The sequence below is a fragment of the Halichoerus grypus genome, chromosome 6, assembly GCF_964656455.1.
Source record: "Halichoerus grypus chromosome 6, mHalGry1.hap1.1, whole genome shotgun sequence".
NCBI classification, from domain to species: domain Eukaryota; kingdom Metazoa; phylum Chordata; class Mammalia; order Carnivora; family Phocidae; genus Halichoerus; species Halichoerus grypus.
The window spans coordinates 4,929,232-4,941,937 of NC_135717.1; the positions used below are offsets into that span (position 1 = coordinate 4,929,232).

Sequence of the window (12,706 nt, forward strand, 5' to 3'; positions counted from 1 at the left end):
CCATCCCTTACCCTTTACAGTGCTACTGTCACAGATTATATCTGTATACATAGTTTTCACGTTAACATAGATTTTATAAATATTGTTCTATGCATTTGTCTCTTAAATCACATAGGAAAATGGATGAGTTACATACAATAACAATAATCATGGCTTTTATATATTTACCTATGTAGTTACCTTTACGAGTATTCTTTATTTCTTTGTATAGCTTCAAGTTACTATCTAGTATCCTTTCATTTCAGTCTGTAACACTCCCTTTAGCATTTCTTGTAGAGAAGGTCTACTAGTAACAAACTCTGTCAGCTTTTGTTTCTTTGGGAATGTGTTAATTTCACCTTCATTCTTTTTTATTTTTATTTTTTTTAAAGATTTTATTTATTTATTCATTTGACAGAAAGAGACACAGTGAGAGAAGGAACACAAGCAGGGAGAGGGGGAGAGGGAGAAGCAGGCTTCCTGCTGAGCAGGGAGCCCGATGTGGGACTCGATCCCAGGACCCTGGGACCATGACCTGAGCCGAAGGCAGACGCTTAACGACTGAGCCACCCAGGCGCCTGCCTTCATTCTTTTTTAAAAAATATTTTATTTGAGAGAGATAGAGAGCGAGAGAGCACAAGTGGGGGGAAGGGCAGAGAAAGGGAGAAGCAGACTCCCTGCTGAGCAGGGAACCTGATGCGTGGCTGGATCCCAGGACTCCAGGATCATGACCTGAGCCAAAGGCAGATGCTTAACTGAGCCACCCAGGCGCCCTGATTTCTCCTTCATTCTTGAAGGATAGTTTTGCCAGGTATAGAATTCTTGGTTGACAGGTTTCGTTTTTCAGCACTTTAAATAATTCACCCCATTGCCTGCTGCCTCCCTGGCCTCTGATGAGAAATCTACTGTTAATCTTGCTGAAGATCCTTTGTATGTTACAAGTTGCTTCTCTCCCTGTTCTCAAGATTCTTTTTGTCCTTGTTGTCCTGTGTCTTGCTGTGTATCAATGTGTTCATTCTACTTGATTTCACTGAGTTTCTTGAATATGTAGATTCATGTATTTTATCAGATTTGGAAATTTTTCAATAATTTTTTTTTTTTAATAGTCTTCCTGCCCCTTTCCTCTCTCTTTTCTCCTTCTGGGACTCTCATTATGTGTATGTTAGTACACTTGATGGTGTTCCACAGGTCACTTTGTCTCTGTTGATTTTTCTTCATTGTTTTCTCTTTCTGCTTCTCAGATTGGAATATTTCATTAGAACAATTTTCACGTTTGTGGATTCTTTTGTCTGCTCAAATCTGCTGCTGAACCCCTCTGCAAATGTTTTAATTTCAGCTATTCTACTCTTAAGCTCTAAAATTTAAATTTACTTCCTTTTTTATAATGTCTGTCTCTTTATTGATATTCCCTATTTGTTAAGACATCATCCTTCTGGTTTTCTTCAGCTTTTTTTGATAGTTTCCTTTAGTACTTGGAGCATAGTTAAGACAGTTGCTTTAATGTCTGTGTTTTCTCAGGAACAGTTTCTGTTTGAGATATTTTGATTTATTATTTAAAAAAATATTTAGTTTCCACCCCCATTCCTGGCAGAGGGCTCCTAAAACCCTTGTAAATTCCTAAGTGATAAGAGCAGTAGGAGCATCTTTTGTTCTAATGACTCTGGGTGGGCTTCTGGATAGTTCCTGGATGGGAGCTGGCCATCTGAAAAACCAACCCATGATTAGAACCCTGGGAAGGGGCTGGAAGTGAAGTCAATAATTGATCATGCCTATGTAAGGAAGCCTCCATAAAATCCCAAAAGTTTGGGGTTCAGAGAGCTTCCAGGTTGGTGAACACATTTAAGTACTGGGAGGGTGATGCACCCCAACTCCATGGGGACAGAAGCTCCTATGCTCTGCACTTTCTCAGACTTCACTCTATGCATTTCTTCATCTGGCTGTTCATCTGTATCCCTTATCATATCCCTTAATAAACTGGTAAGTGTAAGTGAGTGTTTCCCTGAGTTCTGTGAGCTGTTCTAACAAATAATTGAATCTGGGGGCAGGGGGGTCACGAGAACCTCTGATTTGTAGCCAATTTGGATAGAAGTCTTGGGTAACCTGGGGACCTACTAATTGCCATTGGTATCTGAAGTGGGGGTCAGTACCTGGGAGGCTCAGTCAGTTAAGAGTCTCATCTGCCTTTGGTTTGGGTCATGATTCTGGGGTCCTGGGATCTGCCCCTTTGTCAGGCTCCCTGCTCAGTGGGGAGCCTGCTTCTCCCTCTCCCTCTGCCGCCTGGCTTGTGCTCTCTCTCACACACTATCTCAAATGGATGAATTAAATCTTAAAAAAAAATGAGGTGGGGGCAGTCTCATGAGAATGAGCCCTTAACTTATAAGATCTAACGCTACTGATAGTGTCAGAATTGAGTTAAATTGTGGGACACCCAGGTTGTGTCACAGAATTGCTGGGTGTGGGAAGAAACTCCACACATCTAGTGTCAGAAGTGTTATGAGTGTGGTCATTATGTGAGAGTAAAGGAGAAACATAGTGAAACAGGAGTGTAGATTTTCCCCTATTCACTGTTCATTTTTTTGCTCCTGGGAATGGGCCATACTTCTTGTGTCTTTGCACACTTCATACTTTTTCGTTAAAAACTGGATGGATATTTTTAGTATTGTTAAAAAAAAAAAAAAAAAGGAAAGAAAAAGACTCCCTAGTTCTTTGCAGATTGGCTTTGTGTTGGGGCATTCCTTTAACAATTAGCCAGGCTGTTTACATCTCTGCCTTAGCCTTCACTTCCTGTTTATGCAGAGTCTAAAGACCAGCCAGCAGTGAAAGCCTATGATCTTTCCCAGGTCTTTTCTGAACGTACATCCTGCCCTGGCCATGCATATGGATTTCTAGGTCCCCCAGTATGTGAGGGAGTTTTTCAAAGCCCTTTTCCCCAAAGTTTCTCACTCTCCAGCTTTTCCTTCCCAGCTTTCAACACATCTATTATTTATTTCAACCATTATTTCTTGCCCCAGACAGAAGTGTTGTCCATTTGGCTTTCATTCTTTGCCAGGAACATCCTCCAGGTAGCCATGGCCATCTTTCCACCCTGAGAGAGTTCTGGATTAGGAAGAACAAAGGCAGGTCTCTTGTGTCAGTTCTTCACGGAATCCATAGGCAAGTTAAAACAGACTGACAGAATTCCTTCAGATCAAGGTCTCCTGAAGTTCTGGACTAGATGTGCACACCGGGAATGATGGATGCCTTCGAGACTGCAGCTGCACCGAGAAAGGATAGGGTAAGGCTAAATTAAAGAGCCAGATCCTCATCCCAGCCTGTTTTGGTGAATTTCCTCATGGTTAAGCATTTGCTTAGTGGCTGTAAACCTTTGACTATCTTTCAGAGTCTTGATAAAGTTGATTCTGACAGTTTTTGCCAGGATTTTCAGTGTTACAGGGAGGGACAGCCCCTGGAGATCCCTACTCTACCATTTTTGCTGACATCACTCTTAAGAATTTTTTTAATGCCAATTTTTTGTTTGTTTGTTTGAGCATAATATATAAGTGTTACACATGAAAAATATGAGAAATGTGGTCACTGGGGATCTTCAGAGAGTTCGAGGAGCTCTAATCACCAGTCTCTTGGTTATTCTGATATCCCATTTCCCCCACTTTCTTGGAAAAATGGTGAAAACTATAATCCAAGGTGACTGCATTGTTTTGTCTTCCATACAGATGTTGAAATTGAGAGTGATGATTTTGGTTGAAGAGAAGGATGGATAAAACAGAGTTGGGGACTGTAGCCTTCCCATGAACATAAGGAGATGACATGGAAGTCAGAAGACAAAAGCAGAGAAAAGAGCAATGATGTATAATGGCATGAGCTTTCAAATGAAGGAGGGGAAACATACGAAGGACCATGTAACATCTTAGATTTAAAATAACTTCTATCAGGAAGCAGCCCGGGATGTGAGGCCCGGTCACCAGCAGCTGCCCCAGAGCCGCTGGATGGACAGCAGGACCTGTCTGACTGCCATGGCCAAGAGCAACTGGGACACGATTGTGCAAGAAGGGACCCAAATCCAAGCAAGCTATCTTAGCAGCTGCGGGACGAGGAGAAGAGGTGGAGACTTCCAAGAAATGGGCTGCTGGCCAGAACAAACAGCATTTGATCAGCAAGACCACGGCCAAGCTGGAGTGGGATACTGAGGAGCTACACCACCACCGGGTGACCCTGCAGGTGGGCAAGGTGATCCAGCAAGGCCAGCAGAGCAAGGGGTTGACTCAGAAGGACTTGGCGACGAAAATCCACAAAAAGCTGCAGGTCATAGTGGACTACGAGAGTGGACAGGCCATTCTTAAAAACCAGGTTCTGGGCAAAATTGTGAGAGAGCTTTTGGCCTCAAGCTCTGGGGGGAGGATATCAGGAAGCCGATTGAGAAGGGGCCAAGGGTGATATGAACGCAAAACCTAGAAATCAGTGCAATCTGGCTGATCTCGCCTGGCTGGTTCCCCTTGACCACCAGCGCCAGTGTGGGTCTCTTCACCTGGAGGAGCAGAACGTGGGGGTATCAACCCTGCCTAGGAACGCTCTCTACCCATACCTGCTGTCAAGCAACCAAAACCTTGCAAAATAATAAGTAAATAAAATAACTTCTATCTATCCAGGAACAAAACCATAATGTGTATTATTACCATAATGATTACATATGGTTCTTGTTTTTTGCACCAATGTAGAAACACAAGAATAAAAGTAAGATGAGAGAGAGAATCAATATAATCAATAGAAACCCGATTAGAGTATAAAAGTTTGGCTGATTAAAAAGATACGTATATAAGTCATATGATCTCCACAAATTAACAGGAACAACTTAGAACATGTTATGAGCAGTGATTCTCATGGCAGTAGCTGAAACAAAATAGCAAATAATAAGTAGCAAACCGAAATAACTTACAGGACTTAAATGAAGAATGCGATCACGATCAAACATAACCAAGGGAGACATGCCAAGTGCTGGGGCTATAACTCAATATTGAACCAGTATCATGTGTTCCCAAATTAGATTGTGACTGTGATAAAACTGATTACAAAGGATTCTTCCTGGAACATAATAAATTGCTTATAAACCAAATACATAATACCTTTTAATGAAGTTATGAGTGTAGTGTAATGAATCCCAAGAGGATTCCTTCTGGAAGTTAGTGAAAATGTTGTAAATGCTCTCTGGGCAATAAACATTAAGTTATGAGTAGAGCCATGCACACCGGCCATCTTCGCTCCCCAACCCCACCAATAGTTCATGCTTTCATTCACTCATCAATTTTCCATTGAGTGTGTCCCTTGAGCATACAAGTGTGTGCGTGATACTGAGAAAAATGAGGAGTCAGAGACATATTTGGGGAGGAAAGAAGTGGAATTGGCTTCAGAAAGTAACATCTACAATAAATTGCACTTAGGGCTCTGGGGGGTGATTACAAGCCCTGGGGAAGTGCAGAGTGGGGGGCACTGACATAGGGGGATGAAGGGAGAGCTGTGAGGGGAGCGTTCTGGGCTGAATTGTGTCCTCCCAAAATATGTTGGTGTCCCAACTCCCACTACCTGAGAATGGGAGCTTATTTGGAGACAGGGTCTTTATAGAAGTAAACAAGTTTTAAAAAAAAAATGAGGTCCTTAAAGAGGGCCTTAAACCAATGACTGTGTCGTTTTAAAAAGGGGGAATTTGGACACATATATGGGGAGAACATCATGTGAAGATGAAGGCAGAGATTGGGGTGATGCTTCTATAGGCCATGGGAACACCATGATGGCCAGCAAATCACTAAAAACTAGGAGGGAGGCATGGAGCAGACCTTCCCTCACAGCCTCAGAGGGACCGACCCTGTTCACATTCTGACCTTGGACTTTCAGCATCCAGAACTGTAAGAAGATTCATTTCTCTTGTTTAAGGCTTCCAGTCTGTGGTAATTTGTTACGGCAGCCCTAGCAAACTAACAAAGGGAGGGAGATAATATGTTATATATAAATGAGACACGTCACATTTCATTACAGACCTGAGGGATAAGTAATAGGAAGTCAAGTGAAGTGGGGCTGGGGCAAGGGAATGTTCTGGGCAGAAGGAACCAGATTTGCATTTATTAAGCATGTTTTTAAACTGTCTATATCTTATGATGTTTTGCCATCTTAAAAAGCTTGCTGGCCAGCCAAGACTCTCCCTCCCAGGGCTGGGCTAGCCAATTCGTAGAGATAGCAAAGGGCTTGGTCAACCAGTACAAACCAACCAATCCCAAGTATACAGACCCAGTCACCTCCTTATCTAATGATCACACACAAGCCAATATTTCCTCTGCCCTAAATCATCCCAAGACCAGGTACCAGCCAACTACACACCCCCCTATAGCCCAAAGCCTGCTGGAATTATTCCAATGAGCCAGGCCTTAACTGCTCACTCTCAGCAGAATGGAAACCCCAGTGAAGGCTCTGGCTTATGCTCCCCCCTCACTCCTGTGTTCTGCCACCTGACCAAGACCTGGTGCTTCCCCTGTGGCCCTGCATGGTATGTGGTGACCCCCCCCCCCCCGCCCCAGGACCTGTGAGTACAATACATTTCTTCTTTCCAAGCCTCGTTTTTGTTTCCTCCTGTGGTTGCACTAACTTTACGATATCCTATCCAACATTTCTGTTCTTAGGTTTCAAGGAGAGGTGCAGGGGTGGGGGAAGAACCAGAGAGAAGGGAAGCATAACGTCTAACTCACCTTGATGAGTAATGCAGATACAAAATTATTGTATTGTGTTGCAGATACTTGCCAAAGAGCTCTTTCTGCCTAGATTCTAATGGCAAAAGACCAACGAGGAGATGCTACCACCGGGGTCAGAGTATCTGACCTGGCTGACGTCAGGCCGTGGTGGCAGGAAAGATCAGCCTCCTAGGAGCAAAGATGAAGAATCATCATTAGGAACAGTTATTAATACTCGCGAACCGTTGAGAGGTTCCTCTGCCCCAGGCATCTCTTCTATATGATTTAAATACGTTAACTCATTTACCTTGTACAACAAGACTATGAAGTAGGTATAATTAGTATTTCCATTTTACAGATTAGAGGTTAATTACTTGGCTCATAATCTCACAGTTAGTGTCAGCACATAGATTCCTCAGCATTGAACTGTATGTACACAGATTTACTGTAAGACTGGAAGTGGAGGCTCACGACGGGGATTTTCTAGGTAGACAGGACAGCATATGCAAAGGCTGAAATAAAAGACAACGAGGGAAGAGAGCTCAATGTGTCGATTATCTTAAGGAGCTGTTGTAGAAAATCCACAACTCTCTTTCAAAAATATCTCAGCTTAGTTCAATAAAGGAGGATTAAAGAAGTTTTGCTATTACCAGAGTGGTTTCTCTGACCTAAATGTTGTTAATCAGTGTCTGTAGTGGGATGAAGTCTCCTAGATAGAGTTGCTTACAGGGTAATAAGGTATTAAATACATTAGCACTCATAAAATAATATATTAATAGTATCTGCTATTGTGATAAATATCGTATACCAGGTATGTCTTCTATAAAATCTATATGAATTACACAAGCTAACTCATTAACTATGTTCAAAAACACTATGAGGAAGGAAGAATTAGATGTCCATTTTACAGGTACCCCAAACCGAAAAGGGTATGGCTTAAAAACAAAACCATGAAAGCTCCACCAAGCAAATAAACAGGGTGGAGACATTGACAATGGTAGTCAGAAAGAGGGCATCGTGGGTGATACAAATCCATCCTTACTGGGAGATCTGAAAATATTCTTCAACTGTGTCCAACTCTGTTACAGAAGCTCTGCACGTTAGCATTTAAAATGCAGGAATAAAAAAGTTCTTGAGGTCAAACATTGACTGAAAAAGCAAGTTTTAGAACTATACATACAGGGGTGCCTGGGTGGCTCAGTCGTTAAGCATCTGCCTTTGGCTCAAGTCATGATCCCGGGGTCCTGGGATCGAATCCCACATCGGGCTCTCTGCTCAGCTGGGAGCCTGCTTCTCCCTCTCCCACTCCCCCTGCTTGTGATCCCTCTCTCGCTCTGTCTCTCTCTGTCAAATAAATAAAACCTTAAAAAAAAAAAAAAAACAATACATACAATATGTAGTAAGAATCCAAAAACTAAAATCCAAAATATTATATGCTTTCTATGGGAACATGTCTATGCATGTAAATGAATAGAGCAAGATTTGGACAAATAGAAGATGAAAAGCGCTTAATTCTCAAAAGGGAGAAGAAGATGGGATAGAGTATGGTAAAATGGAACTTGACTCAAATGAAATGTTTTAATTTTTCCCAGAGGTGTTTACCTACTATTCCTTGTGTAGTGCTATGAGTAAAAATTTTGTTTTGCCAAAGATCTGATTTTGTTTTGGCTTTCACTCTATTCATCTAAACTAACCTAGAGAAGGCAAATGTTTGATTCCAGAAAGGCACCCTTAAGGCATTGGTGAGCATAACAAAGAAAATGCTTTGAGGTAATTATAAAAGATAATAATAATAAAAAAGATTTCAGCAGTGTTAAATTTTAGAGGTTCATTCTAGGATTCCTGGCCAGCAAATTTGATGTGTTTGCTCCAGGAGCTACTTTGTACAGCTACTGGGAATAGGTAGGTGCATAGATAATGTGAAGTTCCTTTTCACAAGTGTGACCTTACACTTTCATGTTAAGAACTTATGAAGAGGAGTCATTCCAGACATTAAAAATGTTTTAAGTGCTCATCTGAGCAATAAACGCATTCATTTACACATTTACCTGCAGGGTGTTCTTTCTGAGTTTGCACACAAGTGAGAGAAAAAAATGATGAGTCAATTAGACATCAAGAGTTCTTGCACTATCAGGTGAGAAGGGGGGAGGGATGTTGTTTGTTTGGTTTTTTAAAATATTTTATTTATCTATTTGACAGAGAGAGAGACAGCGAGAGAGGGAACACAAGCAGGGGGAGTGGGAGAGGGAGAAGCAGGCTTCCTGCGGAGTAGGGAGCCCAATGTGGGTCTCGATCCCAGGACCCTGGGACCATGACCTGAGCCCAAGGTAGACGCTTAATGACTGAGCCACCCAGGCGCCCCAAGGGGAGAGGGATGTTAAGGAGACCTGAGAAAGGTGAGTAGCAAAGAACCAGGTGAAATGGGGGCTGGATTAAGCAGTGTGGAACAGAGGTGGAACAGCAGATGTGGGAGCCAGGGTTTGGAGAGCCTCGGGGCTACCTCAGCTCAAGAAAATATCCTAGAGTAAGGCTGGATAAAAAAGGAAGACCAAAGGAGAGACCATTCCTTGGGCTCAGAGTTTCCCTGGTCTGAGTGATGTCCTTTAATGTCTGGCGGATAGAATCAAACTTCCTATGGACAAAGTTGAAAACATCAGCTCTAACAAGGCAAAATACTAACAAGGACAAAAAGTTACTGAAAGATACAAAGGACCAAGTAAGTACCTCTTCTATGTGATTTATACAACTTAACTCATGAGGACCTACAACCAGCTTGGGAGTTTGGTACCATTAATAATTCCATTTTAGGGGCACCTGGGTGGCTCAGTTGTTAAGCATCTGCCTTCAGCTCAGGTCATGATCCCAGGGTTGGATGGAGCCCTGCATCGGGCTCCCTGCTCAGCAGGAAGCCTGCTTCTCCCTCTTGCACTCGCCCTGCTTGTGTTCCCTCTCTGGCTGTGTCTCTCTGTCAAATAAATAAATAAAATCTTTAAAAAAAAAATTCCATTTTACAGTTGGGAAAATGACGCAGTAGGTTAAAAGTAACTATGTTAACCCATCAGTACAAATTCTCCTTTGCCAGAGATCCCAGAATATTTCCTACTGGTTCCTAACCACTCCCCCAACAGCTCTGGATGAGCGGGTTGAGACACATCATGAAAAAAGCTGAAAAAAATGAAGAATGGACCTACTTTAAGGGGGAGGGTTCTCAAGGAGTCAGAGAAAAAAGCAAGTTGCAGAACAATATGTAAAGTTGCATAATAAAAACACAAATCCTAAATAATATGTATTTTCTGTGGGGATATGTGTATGTATATATAAACACAAAAATATATATGTATACATATGTGTATACATACATATAAATATATTTATATATATTGGAGGCGCCTGGCTGGCTCAGTCGGTGAAGCATGTGGCTCTAGATCACGGGATTGTGAGTTGGGGCCCCACAGTGGGTGTAGAGATTACTTAAAAATAAAAATTAAAAAAAAAAAATCTTTAAAATAAATAAATAAATGTATATAGACTGCAGTTACATAGACAGTATATATTTATTGGGGTTTGTGTGTCTATAAATACAATCATGTAAATATGCACATATAAGCATATGTATTTATATGTAAAAGTATATTTTATGTATTTACATATACGTGTATGTATATATAGTTATATGTACCCACACATACGTCCTTACATTATTACTTGGAGTGTGTGTTTTACCGCCTTACGATATGGTTTTGTGTATTGATCCCCAACATAAATACATGTGTGTGTGCGTGTGCTAATCAATATAAAAATCAGGACGCTCACAAATAAACTGCTTACTTCTGGGGAGGGGAGAAAGACCGAGATTGGTGTAACGGTCAGTCGGAGTTTTAGACCTTCTCGAAGACCGCCGAGAGAGTAGGCCGGGGGCGCAGGCTGGGGTCCCCCGGGTCGCGGCGAGAACCAGCACCCACACACCGCACGCCACCGCCCGAGGACTAGCCCACCGAGGCGCCTGCGCCGGGGGCGTGCGCCCGCGCCGGCCCGGCCCGCCCCTCCCCCTGGGAGAGAGAGAAAGGGCGGAGCCTGCAGCAGGACCCGCCCCCGCCAGCGGGGCGGGTCTTCCGCTTCGGGAAGGGCTACTTCCGGATCCGGTGGAGAAAGGCGTGCGTTCCCAGTTAGAAGGTGGTGGGTTGTCGGTCCGCTTAGGCTGCTGCCCGTGCGCGGTCGGAGTTGCTGGGAGGCAGCTCAGGGGCCCGGGAGCGAGGGGCGGAGGGCTCGGACCCCAGGCCTGATGGCGAGGGGCCAGGTTGGATATCCCAGTAAAGGGAAGGGCTTGTGGACCAAGAGGAGGGTGTGTGTGGAGCTCACCTGAGTTAACCGTTGAAGAGAAGCCACAACCGTCAGAAAGTCTCACTTGACAGCAGTAGAATAAAGGATGTCAGAGGCACACACTCCCACCAGGCTCAGAGTTCCTCGGATTCGGAAGATCACGCTCAGCGCACCGCTGCTAGAATCCAGTCTCCCAGGAACCAAGACCAAAAGATCAGACCTAACCAAAGAAAATAAGGCTACTGGGTGGCAGTTACAAAGAGCTGGCCATAAATATGTCAACGGGTTTAATCCTCACCGCGATCCCGTAAGGTTAGGTGGTAGTAGAATCAAAGGAGCTGAGGTGCAGGTTAAAGACTGTTTAAAATCACAGCTAGTAGAGGCCGAAGTCCCTGTAAACGTTAAACTGGATACAGAGGTGGTTTTTCAAATTGTTCGTGATACTGACATATTGGAGACTAACTCCCCTTCAGCTTGGGGAATGGCTGATTTAAGTATGGAATACTGTCGTGCTAACGTGGGAAGTTCCCCGGGACGTATTTTGGAGTGGAGAACAAAATGCAGGTTGCGGAACAATACGTATTTAGTCATTCTTTCAGGCAAAAACAACCCCTCAGAACAATGCTGTTTTATTGTGGTACATACGTATCTCTGTAAATGAATAGAAGAAAAACTGGAATAATGTACACTAAATTGATAACAGTGACTAGGGAGGGAAGAGGGACAGGGATTTATGGGGTTTATGGTAAAATAGAACTTTATTGTCATTCATGTGTTTTGGAGGGGGATGTAGTCAGAAAAACATACTTATGTTCCTTATATAATAACTTTAAAATGACTTAAAATTACATTTTTATCCTTTGAGCATCCCCTCTGTTATAACTGGCATTTGAACAGTTTGGGAGATAAAAATCCACCATTAAGGGGTGAAGAATTGGGGGTTATGAGAATATGAACATAAAAATGTTCTTGCAGAATTCCTAAAAGAATATTAAAAGACATTTTGAACAGAGCAGTATTTCACTGTTTAGTTTCAAGGAGCTTAAAAAACTGCTACCCTAAACCTGTTCTAGGTCTACATTACATGGCTCATTGGATGGAAACTGAAAGGCATTAAGTAATAATCCACTTTTTCAAATACGCATCCTGATATTTTCAGTTGAAATATTTTATAGCCTAACTTTATAAAATGGGGATTTTTACTTACAAAGCTATTCATTTCAGGGGCGGCTGGGTGGCTCACTCGTTAAGCGTCTGCCTTCGGCTCAGGTCATGATCCCAGGGTCCTGGGATCGAGCCCCGCATCGGGCTCCCTGCTCAGCGGGAAGCCTGCTTCTCCCTCTCCCACTCCCCCTGCTTGTGTTCCCTCTCTCCCTGTCTCTCTGTGTGTCAAATAAATAAATAAAAAATTTTTGAAAAAGCTATTCATTTCAATATTATTAATGATTTGCTAATATCTTATACCTGTCAATTTTGTAACCCTATATAAAAATTGTTAAAAACGAAAAACATCTCTTGCACATTGCTCTGGGGTTGAGGCCCCCAAACCAAAAGAGGTAAGTCCCAGGATTGAAATGGGAGTAACCCACCCTAACTGGCAGTAACCACTTGAAGTTGCCATTATCAGTGGACATAAGGAATGTAAGAACCAATTTTGGTTGAAAGATCCCTGGATTATTCACTTTATTTGAGAAAGA

The 12,706-nt window shown here is 42.7% G+C and overlaps 2 long non-coding RNA genes and 1 pseudogene across 2 annotated transcripts; 2 read left to right on the forward strand and 1 right to left on the reverse strand.

Moving 5' to 3' along the window:
• Positions 1 to 2,385: 2,385 nt before the first annotated feature.
• On the reverse strand, positions 2,386 to 10,712 carry LOC144382060 (uncharacterized). The gene is made up of 3 exons (XR_013448446.1): positions 10,518 to 10,712; positions 6,708 to 6,878; positions 2,386 to 3,233 (listed from the first exon to the last, which is right to left on the reverse strand). It is a non-coding gene; the product is annotated as an uncharacterized LOC144382060 (long non-coding RNA).
• On the forward strand, positions 3,990 to 4,415 carry LOC118555464 (endothelial differentiation-related factor 1 pseudogene; annotated as a pseudogene).
• Positions 6,338 to 9,974, forward strand: LOC144382061 (uncharacterized). Its single transcript, XR_013448447.1, has 3 exons — positions 6,338 to 6,508; positions 8,744 to 8,823; positions 9,772 to 9,974. It is a non-coding gene; the product is annotated as an uncharacterized LOC144382061 (long non-coding RNA).
• Positions 10,713 to 12,706: the final 1,994 nt, after the last annotated feature.